General features: G+C 39.7%; 1 protein-coding gene and 1 long non-coding RNA gene across 2 annotated transcripts in view; one reads left to right on the forward strand and one right to left on the reverse strand.

Annotated features, from left to right (window-relative positions):
• Nucleotides 1-7,043, reverse strand: LOC145720674 (uncharacterized). The gene is made up of 3 exons (XR_014143822.1): nucleotides 5,859-7,043; nucleotides 1,277-5,658; nucleotides 1-1,124 (listed from the first exon to the last, which is right to left on the reverse strand). It is a non-coding gene; the product is annotated as an uncharacterized LOC145720674 (long non-coding RNA).
• SCEL (sciellin) overlaps nucleotides 1-12,544 on the forward strand; it is a 732,032-nt gene that overhangs the window by 61,583 nt on the left and 657,905 nt on the right. The gene's annotated exons all lie outside the window — the stretch shown is intronic.

Raw genomic sequence — 12,544 nt, forward strand, 5'->3', positions numbered from 1 at the left:
TTTCTTTTTTTTTTTAGATCTTATTTTGAAGTGATCTCTACATCCGACATGGGGGTCAAACTTACAACCCTGAGATCAAGAGCTGCATGCTCTACCTACTGAGCCAGCCAGGCATCCCAGACCAGGACCTTTCTTAACATTAGAAATGCTAAGCTGATTCCTGACTCTAAACACCCTTACCGTCCTGAACAATTATTTATTCCTGCCTCTGACTTGTGGAATGGGAATTGTAATGTTCTTGCAAAGCCCTTTGAAATTCCAAATGGGGTGGAATTTCATTTCAATTCGAGTACCAACTCTTAATTATTTGAGCTAATGGAGAGGGACAAAGCACCAAAAATAGAATATTCGTATAATACAAATTTAAGCTCATACTGACACAAACATGTATTCTCAAGTTTTCAGAAATTAAAAGGTTACCCAAAGTTATTAGGCTGATTTTATTGCATGATTCAGAACTCTTCCAACTGAAGAACTGCAGATATGTATGAGCATTATGTTACTGGCATAAGACAACCAGAAGAGCAACTTTCCACGGTTCCTCACTGTAATTAGAGGTGATGTCAATGTCAATGTTGCTTTGGTAGCTTTACATAAGAATTTTTATTCTCTTCATGATTTTCTATTTTTTATGTTATCTTCCTTAAACACATATTATTCTTATTGTGATAAAATACGCATACAGAAAATGTACCATTTAGCCGTATTTTTTAAAGATTTATTCATTTATTTGGGGGGGGGGTGCACAGGTGCAATGGAGGGAGGGGCAGAGGGAGAGAATCCCCAGCTGACTCCCCACTGAGTGCGGGGCCCCAGGAGCCCAACCCCACAACCCATGAGATCATGACCTGCGCAGAAACCAAGAGTCGAAGGCTCAACCAACCCAGCCACCAGGTGCGCACCCCTCCCCCATCTCACCATTTCTAAATATCCCGTTCTGTGGCATTAACTGCATTCACACTGATGTGCGGCCACCACCACACCCGTCTCTGGAACTTTTTTACCTTCTCCAACACCACAAATTTGTTTAACAGATAGCCCCTCCCTTCTGTCTACTAATAATCTGCTAAATACCATTTCAAGTTAATTTCCGGTAGCTCTTATGGCAGTAAAGATAAGTCTACCTGGAACACTTCATCTAGAACTAATGATGTAATGTATGCGGATTAACATAAGAATAAAAAAAAAAAAAGAAATTACTTAAAAAAAAAATCTTAGAAAAAATTTTAAATAATAAAAACTACAATATTTAAAAAAAAAAAAAAGATAAGTCTACCTACAGGATTTATATGGGTTTATTAATTTGACGTTCCTGTATCAAAAGAGAATTCTTGTCTTTTCATAGTTATGCTTCATACATTCCTGCTACCCAATGCCTGACTAACCCTGTCCTCTCACCATTTCCCCTCCAGGGGAAATTAATATGTGCAAGAGCTTCTGGCTGCTTCCAACAGTACATAGAGTACAGGGTGGTTGACTAGACAACTATGGTTTTGTATCTGCAAAATTAGAAAGTTATTTTTAACAAATATACTTCATTTTGCCTAAAAAATATTATGGACATTGCTTATAGGATACCAAAACAAAAGCATGCTCATTTGGGGTTTTTTGTTTGTTTTTCTTTTTAGGGTGTGTGTGTGTGTGTGTGTGTTTTAAGCCTTTGGCTTTTAGACTAAACCATTTTTGGTTTAACAGGCGCAAAGTGTTAATTACTACGGAAGACAGAAGTTCCATAAAGCTTTATTAATAAAGTTTATTTTAGCTTCCCACAGCCCTAGCTTTATTAATAAAGTTTATTTTAGCTATACATCTCTTATAAAGGCTATGGCAACTTCTTTGGAACATAACATACTACCCAACTATCACAAAACTCCAAACTTTGGATTGAGGAAAACATTTCTACATTGATTTTTATACTAGAACTGCAGACTCTCATTTTCTGAGAGACAAAGACTGAAGTGGATGGCACTGATAATCACTGAGCATGTCTCCAAGATCCCTGTCTTTCACAGAACCACTAACAATGATCCTCATGGCACTCTAGCCCTCATTTTAAAACTCCATAAGGAAAGTGTGTATCACAATTAAAAAGGTGAGTTTCCCATAGTTTCTCACTACAGCAGGTGGCAATTTTAACTTCAACATTTTTAAAGAAATGACTTCCTTCTCTCTGCTCTTTCTTAGTTAATGATCATTTTTGTTTAATTTGCTGTAACTAAGTGAGTTAATACCGTGCTCTCATCCAGAAGTCAATGGCAGATTTATCACTTATGTCATAGAGTGGATCAAAGACAAATGTCAAAGGATTCAAGCCCCAAAGACTCTCTTCATCTGTTAGATCCAGAAACTAAAACAAAGCATTGATTTTCTTACTTATCCCCAAACTGACTCAAACCTAGAATTATCAACCTAGAATTAAACTGTATGATGATAATCACATGAAACTTGTTTCAAGAATTCTTCTAAGATACCGGGAGAAGGAACCTCTACATTCCAGAGGAGAAATACCAACGATAAAGTTTCACTGTTATTTGTCATAGTTCGGGCTGCTGTAACAAAAATACCACAGACTGGGGGAACTTAAGAACAAACATTTACTTCTCACTTCTGGAGGCGGGGAAGTCCAAGATCAAGGCGCTGGCAGATCTCGTGTCTGAAGAGAGGCTACTTTCTGGTTTAGACAGCCAGCTTCCAGTTGTGTCCTCATATGGTGGAAAAGACAAGGCTGCTCTCTGGAGTCTCTTGTCTAAGGGCACCAATCCCATTCTTGAGGGTTCCACCCTCACGAACTATTCACCTCCCAGAGGCCCCACCTCCGAACACCATCACATCAGGGATCAGGATTTCAACATGCGAATTTTGGGGGGACGCAAACATCCAGTCCATAGCACTGTAGTTGTTTCTTACTTACATCTTAAAAGTAACCCTCCCAGATGGAGCAGGCAACACTTGGACCTAATAGCAGTAGCTCTGACATCAGCTCATGGAAAGTACTTAACACTTGGAACACACGTGGTTCTGAGCGGAACTGTAAGGTCAGAGCATCATGACACAGATCATTTATTGTTTTTAAGCTCTCGCAACTGTCATTTTAAAAACCCACAACCCTTACCAGCGGAACATTTGGAACCGCATACTCCAGTGTTCCAGGGAGGTCAAATTTCTTTCCTACAACTCTTAAGGGGCACCTCTTGAAACTTTCCAGTTAAGATTTTCAAAACTTTGTAATAAATAATAGCCCTGGATGAAAGCCTATAACATGGTTCTCAGTGAACTTGACTTACATCATAAAATGGAAACATTGTCAAGGTGTGGGGTTTTGGAGCACCTGCCACCTAATAACTATTCAGAGAAAATACCCACATTAGTTTAGGTCTTTTTGTAACCTTTGTGACTTTCAAATCATATAGAAGGGCAGTCATTTCTATTGATTTATTTATGAAACTACAGTTATAATTTCTCAAAAAATACGTATGTATAAAGAGGGATTATTGATTCTTTTTTTTTTTAGGGATTATTGATTCTTAGTAGTGTTACCAAAAAAGAGTAAAGAGCAAATTTTAAGTTCATTCTTTTTCTCCCTAATACCTAAAAAAGGATGAATGAACATGAGCATTCACTCATTTATTCAACAAACTTTTATGGACGACCTATTATGGGCTAGGTACTGTGTTGAGCCCTGAAGCAAATGTAAAGAAGTAAATGTTCCCCCCATCCCCCATAAATGGGTAAATTAATGTCAAGGCTAAGTGAAGATTAAAACTACAGCATAAAGTAGAAGCAAGCAGCCCAAGTCACCAGGGAGCCTAAACTCCCGGTCAATGTCCTTCACATTCCTCTCGCTCGAAACTGTGTGGCTTCATTCAGTGCTTTTCGAAGACAGATAAAGTCCAAACAAGAAGATACTTCTACTGCCCTTTTCCTTCTATATACAGAAATGAGGGCTTGTTCTAACCTTAGATTCTCTCCCTCACCCACTTGGAAAGTAGTAGAATGGAGAGAGGGAATGAATTAATGAGGAACAATTGGTAAATCACTTGGGAAATGTTGACTGTTATAAAACAAAGGGGAAGTCCAAATAACTAATTTTAGAATCTGTCATTACTGTGCTTCATCTTTTTTTTTTTTCTTGTTCTTATGCTCTAATTTTGCTTGGACTACAGTTTTGCACGTCAATGAATAAAAAGACAACATGTCCTCAGTCAGGTTGGAATGGTCATCGTTTCTCCATTACGACCAAGAGCAACAGTCCTTTTCTCTTTAGTCCTCTCCTCCTCCACCCATGTCAAGGCAAGTCCAGGGGAATGGGACCCCCACTTGATCCAGGAAGCCCCTTACCCCAAACCCCTTCGGGTCCTCTCCCCACCCCACCTCCCACACCACCTCCCGCTCCGCAATCCTGTGCTTCATCTTTTTCCCTTTGAAAAACAGGGGGGGAAATCATTCTTAGTAGCTATCAAGGGTATTTAAAAGAATTGTGGGGGAAAGGTAGTGTTCATAAAACTCTAGACATGCAAAGTGTATAAGGCCCAATAGTGTTAAGCTTTCCATGATTTCTGGTAGTGTCAAAGTAAAGGCCCTTTACCTGGCCAGTCTACCGTTTTGCTCTCCACTGTTGAAGGTAAAGAAAACATACCTGAAAGGAGACGGTTGTGTCTCAAATATATTAGGGACTCAGTGAATGACTATTGAAGCTGAAAGGATGAGTTGGTGTTTCAGAGTGCTTGATGTACTATAACAGGTGCTCAATGAAGTGCCTACTAAATAATTAGGTATCTCAAAGACTCCATAAAATGTCTCTTAATTCTCAGATCTAGGGATTAACAGAAGAATTCCTCATTCAAACATGGTGCTCCCAATACATTGCAAGCAAATCTCATAGAAAACTGTGTGGCCTGAGAGGTTCAAAGAGAGGAGAAATGTGAACAAAACCCTACCCACCCTCGCGAGGTTCAAAGAGAGGAGAAAGGTGAACAAAACCCTACCCACCCTCGCAGCTGGGTGCTCTGCCACGTGGCTTAATGTACATAAACTTGACCCCATACACAGCTGCCTAACTGGCTTCCAACTCCCTAGGCCCATCAAACCATCCCCCACGGAGCTCCCAGTGGTCTTTGAAAAAGTGGCATTATTTTTTATTATTTCACACCTTGCTTAAAATTCTTAAAATTCTTCAGTAAACACTAACATCTCTATCTTTTAACGGTCTATGAGGGTCACCCTGATCTGGCTCTTACTGCCACTCCAGCTTTTTTGTTGGTTGGCTGGTTGTTTTTTTTGGAGGGGCGGAGGGCTTTTTTTTCCCCCATGAGGTTCTGGTTTTCGCTGTGTTCAGGTCTTAGAAGCAACCCCCCTTCTCTCCTTTACCTTTAAGCCTCCGTGCTGGCACCTCCTCCTCCAGGAAGCCTAAGGCTGAGTCAGGTATCCCCCTTTCTTTCCCCAGCAATTACTCAGACTATCCTAGCCCTGCACCTCCAAGTTATTTTGTTATTATTTGGCTCCCTTCTAATGCTCAGGGCTCACTCATTCTGGCCCATTACTCACAGATTGGCACAGTCTGGCACACAGTGGGCGCTCAAGAGACTTTGAATAAATGAATGAATGCTGGATGACTGTGCATGAGAAAAAGCTGCAGCAGCCAAGTTAAGAATTAATGGCCTCGGGCGCCTGGGTGGCTCAGTTGGTTAAGCGACTGCCTTCGGCTCAGGTCATGATCCTGGAGTCCCAGAATCGAGTCCCACATTGGGCTTCCTGCTCAGCAGGGAGTCTGCTTCTCCCTCTGACTCTTCCCCCTCTCATGCTCTCTCTCTCTCAAATAAATAAAATCTTTAAAAAAGAAAAAAAAAAGAATTAATGGCCTAAAGTGGCCCCTGAGTGCCTCCTTTCTACCTCGCCCCACAGACCACTCTTAAGGGGGCTGTGATTGGAAGAGAGGTGCATTCTGGCCCCAAAGGGACATTGACCTTGAAACTTAAGTGAACAGAATAGAGCTGAGAACTTAAGAGGTTAACATTTGGGGCGCCTGGGTGGCTCAGATGGTTAAGCATCTGCCTTCCTCTCAGGTGGAATCTCCAGGTCCTGGCATTGAGCTCAGCGGGGAACCAGCTTCTCCCTCTGCCCCTCCCCTGTTTGTTCTCTCTCTCTCTCTCCCTCCCCCTCCCTCGGTCTCTCTCTCTCAAATGAATAAATAAAATCTTAAAAAAAAAAAAAGAGGTTAACATTTTCTCTCAACTATTCATCAAGAAATAAGCCCAGCATATACCTGCAGAAATTCTCAACCCCACCACCAAGTTGTTAATGACAGAGGAGGGTGAACTGTCCCTAAGATTTTACAAGTTCAAAATATCTTTTTTTTTTTAAGTTCAGACTATCTTTAATGTTTTGGGTTCTCTCTTTGAAGTTCTTGTAAATTTATCATTTTTTCCATAAAATAAAACAGATTTTTTGTAAATTACCTGCCAATTAAATGACTTAATTTCCCAACTCAAATATACACATCTGTTAGTCCAACTGATATTCCAGAAAGGGCCCCATATCTATTCTATAGCTTCCCATCCTTTTCCAACTCCCCCCCAGAGAAAACATTATGACATTATGGCTCCTCTTTCTATATTATATCCCTAAAAACCAAGTGTCAGCCATAATTCATGGGGGAGGAAAAAAAACCCTAGACTAAAATTGGAATAAAGATAACCTTCGGAAATAGAAAAATGGGGGGCCTGGGAGGGAGGACTTGTCCTCAGTATGAAGGCCACATAAAACTTCATACTTGTAGATCCAATGATTCTAGAGTTACTCCATCTACCACCATCCCCATTCCCTTGAGAGCTCCCAGTGAATCCTAGCATTTCCGTAGCCACTACAGAAGAAAACAGTGACTACAGGTGATTTCTCTCTTGGCATCACTTCATACAAAAAAGAGTCACAAAGGGGGGCCTGGGTGGCTCAGTCGTTAAGTGTCTGCCTTCAGCTCGGGTCATGATCCCAGGTTCCTGGGATCGAGCCCCGCATCGGGCTCCCTGCTCGGCGGGAAGCCTGCTTCTTCCTCTCCCTCTCCCACTCCCCTTACTTGTGTTCCCTCTCTCGCTGTCTCTCTCTCTTTCTGTCAAATAAATAAAATAAAATCCTTAAAAAAAAAACAAAAAAGTCATATATTTGCACATATGTGAGAAGATATTCAACACAGCACTCTTTGGAGTAGAAACAAAAAAACTGAAAACTTAAATGCCCATCAAGAAAGGACTGGTGAAATGACCCATCAAGCACAGTATCCCATAGCTGTCAAGTAGAATGAGGTCGATCCTTGCTACACGCTCACCCATGCACTGCAAGAGCTTCAGAATGTGTGGTTCAAAGAAGAAAGCAGGGCACAGGACAGGTGTAATTCCTACTGAATCGAAAAAAGGGAGGAATATATATACTTATTATATATAGGACGACTCTGTAAAAATATACCAATGGTTCCCCTAGGGGGTAAAAAAACCCCTCCAGGGCTTACTGGAGGAGGGAGATTGACTTGTTATTATACACAAAAATTATATTGCTTAAATTTTTCACATACGCTTTGCAAAAAACCAAATTGTTTATACGTGTATTTGTACAGGAACACACACACTTTCAAAACAAAAGCTATCTAGAGGAAGTACAGGCAAAAGCAAAGAGGAAGGGCGAAGCCTGGCTCACTCTGCAAGCGCACTCCTGGCTTCCGGTACCACTGCCATTGCCTTGGCTGGTTTCTCAGTCCGGAAGGCATTGTGCTCTTTCAGGAAGAGCGTCACCAATGATGGAGGGGATGCAGGAAAGAGACCCTAACATAAAAATGCAGATCTTCTCCCAACATTCTTTGGAAATTTATCTTCATGAATTATACTTTTAATTAAGGCATGTCTGAAAGTTTCTTTTTCCCTATGAACTTTTTTTTTGAGAGAGACAGAGAGAGAGCAAGTGTGAGCCAGGAAAGAGCAGCGGGAGAGAGAGAGGGAGAGAATCTTAAGCAGGCTCCATGCCTAGCACAGAGCCCGACACAGGGCTCCATCTCAGGACCCAGAGATCATGACCTGAGCTGAAATCGGGAGTCAGACGCTTACCCAACTAGCCACCCAGGCGCCCCGCCCCTCCACAAACTTAAAAGGCATCTCTACCTTCATTCCCCATGTTCAAAACAATTTGCATACGCTGCTAAGACTGAGGTCAAAGAAAATGTGAAGGACTCTTCCTCCACATTGAGTACCAATCCACCTTGACAATACGCATTCTTGGCAAGAAACTCTAGGGGAAAAGCCTGTTCACTCCTAGCCAAGCGGTCCAATTACACAGGGAGGAGTCCTTCTGATGGCATAATGCTCATCATCAGCCCCACAACAACCTGGGAAGCATTCATTCCCAGTCCTTAACCCCTTAAATGAAATCAGACCAGTGTTCAAGCCAATCCATACCCAGGAGCCAAAAGGAATAAGTAAAGGAGTGAATGTTTTATTCTCTAGTGTTTAATAGAATACATAACAAGTCACATAATCAATGATTCATTACTTCACACACAGGGAGGAAAACAGTATCCAGTAGGTCTATTATACAACTGGTTGTGAACAGGGAGAACGAAAATCTCTAGAGCATTTAGATGGTTGAAGAAATTCTCACTTAAAGTTTGGGCTCGTCTGAATTGCCTTTTTTAAAATATAGAGGGATTTTTTTTCTTGGCTTTCTGTTTCATTAGAAAAGTCTGATAATCGTTATGATTTTTTTTCCTTGCCCTTCGATTTTGAGAAAATGGCTCAGTGATAGGTATCACTTAGCATATAACGTTTTTAACAATTGCATAATCCCAGAGAGCTCTGTGGAAATCTTAGATTGTTTGGCAGATACAAGTTTTTCAGATGTAGGGAAAAATTTAAATAACATATAATTAACATCACAACGGACGTCTTAAACTTTTGTCATTAAATGTCACTAATGATGGGTGAGTGGTCACAAACGAATTATCATCATTTGTATTCAATAATAATGGCAAAATTCACTTGCCTATAAAGTCACAAAGACAGTTGTATAATAGTTTACATTACAATGAATGTTCACATACCTCAAAATACATTTAAAATACAAAAAAACTTGGCCTGTGGGGAAAAAAAACACAAAATGTATAAGGTGACAAGGATTCTTGATCAACTATTCATCATCCTACCACACAAGATTAAACTCTAATGTAAAGAGTCTGCTTGGATTTCTCCCATCTTAGTTTCAAGGTCCCCAGTAGAGAATCTAAATCTTCAAATTCAAAGATCTTTAAGATTTTTATTGTCCAAAATTGTGACAAAGAAAAGTTAACTTCAACATAACTTGTTTCGGGCTCTAGGAAACCTTGCATCAGGTACTATAGCCACTGAAAACCCAAGAGTATTTTATTTATTCTCAAAAGACAGACTTATGTCATCTAAGAAAACTAATTCAGTTTTTAAATGAGTTATCATAAGGAAAAAACAAAAGAAATTCCAAAGGATTTACTCTGCTAAGTTTACAATAAAAAATATTCCTTTACTATTTTAGAAATTTAAGTCAGTTGAGTAAAGTACTTACGATTGAGACTATAAACGAAATTCTTACAGAATTCAACCCCTCCAGTCAATACTTTTCTAAACTCTTGCACCACAATTTAGCATTTTTCATGTGGAGTACAAAATGTTTTGAATATTAGATTAGAATTTACATAATTTAAAAAGTAAAAAATTACCAAAGCTTCACCTTACATGGCTTCAATGTAATAACACTCCATGGAAAATTCCAATAAAAACTGGAATATGTTATGAGCATTGCCAGTCGCCCATTTTTGTCTGAGAATTCAGATTATGCATTTCCTCAGAGAAGCAACAGGCCCCATATATGGATCTGGTTTGAAAGAGAAGACAATTTTGGCTAGTCTTACAAATTTTCACTTTGCTATCAATGCCAAAAAAAAACCCAAAAAAAAAACAAAAACAAAAAACCACCACCACCACCACCACAAAAAAAGAAACACAAGAATAAAAACAGTACTGAAAGGGAAAAAAAATTTCTAAGTCTCACACCTCCAAGGGGTATTTTCCACAACGTACAATTTGAAAAATTAGACTGACTATGGTTCATGGTCTACATGTATTAAAAAACAGGCGACTTATCCAATACCTGGTGCAAAAGCATTAACGTGGTGCATGTGTTTTTAACCACCACTGTCAACAATTCTTTTTTTTTTTTTTAATGAAATTTGTTAAATCTCACGTCACTCCCTTGTACTCATGAACCAAATAGGCATTAAAGCCATGGTAAATGCACGCTACACTGGGTCAGCTTCCTGCAGTCATAATTATCTGAATCATTTATTAACATTCTCCCAGGTTATTTGAATGGTATCTTTGGAGGGCTTACTCGCATGGACCCTCGACATCCCATCCAAGCTCAGAGGTGACCACCGACACTCCAGCCCACTTTGCAGATTACCAAGGGTCCTTCTGTGGCCCACGGCACATGGAAGAGAGGGAACCCCAAAGTGCCCACGCTAAGTCACCTCACAGAGGATCCACCCAGCGTAGAATGAGTTTCCTACCCAGCCTTTACTTTGGGCTGGAAGTAGAATATTTTCATTTTTCGACAGCCGACCCTAAGAGGGGACAGTCATCCCTAGGAAAAGAAGTCAGTTAACGGTCTCTAACCATTTAAATTCCCAGTCTTTGACATAATGAAAGGGGTAGGGGAGCACTGCAGGGCAGCCAGGGTGTGTGGGGAAGTAAGATCCATAAGGCCAAAGAAGTGGAATAGCTCAACTCAAAGCTTTACGAGATAAAATTCATTAAGACTTGAGTGGCACAAACAAAACTTCAGCAGTTTCCCATGACTCCCGGAGTTGTGCAGGTTGAACAGGGAAAATCAGAATCCCAGAGTCTTGCCATCTGTCAGTGGATTTGATCTGTCCTAAAATGTTCTCAAGTATGTGCTTTCTGTCGCACAATCTAACAGAACACCATACAGTGTGGAGAAATCTCTGTGGCACTCTTCTGTCCAGAAAGTGACTTTGCTAAATTATTTCAGGCTTGGAACAGAGATAAGCTCTGTTGCATCACCTACTCTGAGAACACACCCAACATATAAGCAAACCCAACTTCCTGGATTTCTGCTTCCATTTCCCTTACAATTACAGTCTTCATACATAAAGCTAACTTTACCTTTCTAAAAATTTAACTCCAATGAAAAGACTTCAAATCTTTCTGTTTACCAATTGAAAAAAAAAAAAGAATTAGTGGGTTAAAAATACAGGTACCTCGATCCTAAGTGGACAGTTAACGGACACATTATTAGTACATAACTAACAGCCAGGAAAAAAGTATAGAGCAAACTCAGTTCTAAAATTATGTATTTTTTCCTAACCCGGTGTCCCCAGAGACAAAGATCTAAGAAACTCATGAAAACATGTTGCTTTAGTATATACACCATCTGATGCACGTTACTGGGGGTAAATATAGGAAATCTTTTAGCATTAGTAAATGAATTAAAAAACTAAATGATTCATGTAAAATGTTTATATATGGTATATACAGATTGGATCACATGAGTCTAAGAATAAAACTGTTCCAATTCTTAGTATCTGTTATGGACATAGTAAGGTAAAGTACAAGATTCATTTTTAAAAAGAAGAAAAAATAGCACTAATTTGAACACTGAAAACGACTCTTACAAAATCTTTAAAAACATACTTCAGAGAAACTGCTGAAACTAATGAAAAAGGAAAGGCTTCTCCGTCATCACAGAATATCCAAAGGAGCCACACAGCATGAAAGACAAGGATTGACTTCCCTTCACCTAAGGGGCAGACAGGATATGCAGTGGGAATTTATTCCGTGTTAGAGTAAAGGTATAAGGCAACCAGGTCTCCTTCTGTTTCTCTTGCATTTACCTAAAACACTATTTTATTGCTCAGCCCACTTGTAAGTACTTTTTCGCCTTCGTTTAAAAACATGTCATTGTATGGCTACCTACAGATGGGCAGCCCCTGGTGCTTCTATGGCTCTGCAGCTGTCACCCAAAAAGATTCCACCTTCATTTCAAACCATCTGCAGGAAAGAAATGGCATTTTCAGGATTTCGGGGTTTGCCCAGAAGTCAACACTGGCTGGGTTTGAAGAAAATACGGATTTTTAAGAAGAAGAGATCTTAAATTTAACCAAAATCAGACGATTTTGCTTGTTAATAGATCTTAAAATCAGGATTTATAATCAACAAGAAAATAAAGTTTAAAAAAAAACGAAACTAAAGTTCAAAAACTACTGGGTAACTCTTTGGTTAGGTTATGTAAGTATCAGCAACTTCTAAGTTTAGGACTCAAAACAGTTAGTTCATTAAACTGCCAGATAAGAGTGGATCTGTTATTAATCTTTATAAAATGCTTTGCACGTTTGTGTGCACTATTTTTTAAATGTGCGTGTACTCGAACGGATGGCACAAACTTCCACCTTTCAAATAATAAATGAATGTGTCTGCTCCTCCCTTCCCACCCCTTCACCCCTCCTTTCTCCCTCCCCATC

This window comes from Leptonychotes weddellii, chromosome 3 (assembly GCF_054177405.1).
Source record: "Leptonychotes weddellii isolate Sample4059 chromosome 3, ASM5417740v2, whole genome shotgun sequence".
Classification (NCBI taxonomy): domain Eukaryota; kingdom Metazoa; phylum Chordata; class Mammalia; order Carnivora; family Phocidae; genus Leptonychotes; species Leptonychotes weddellii.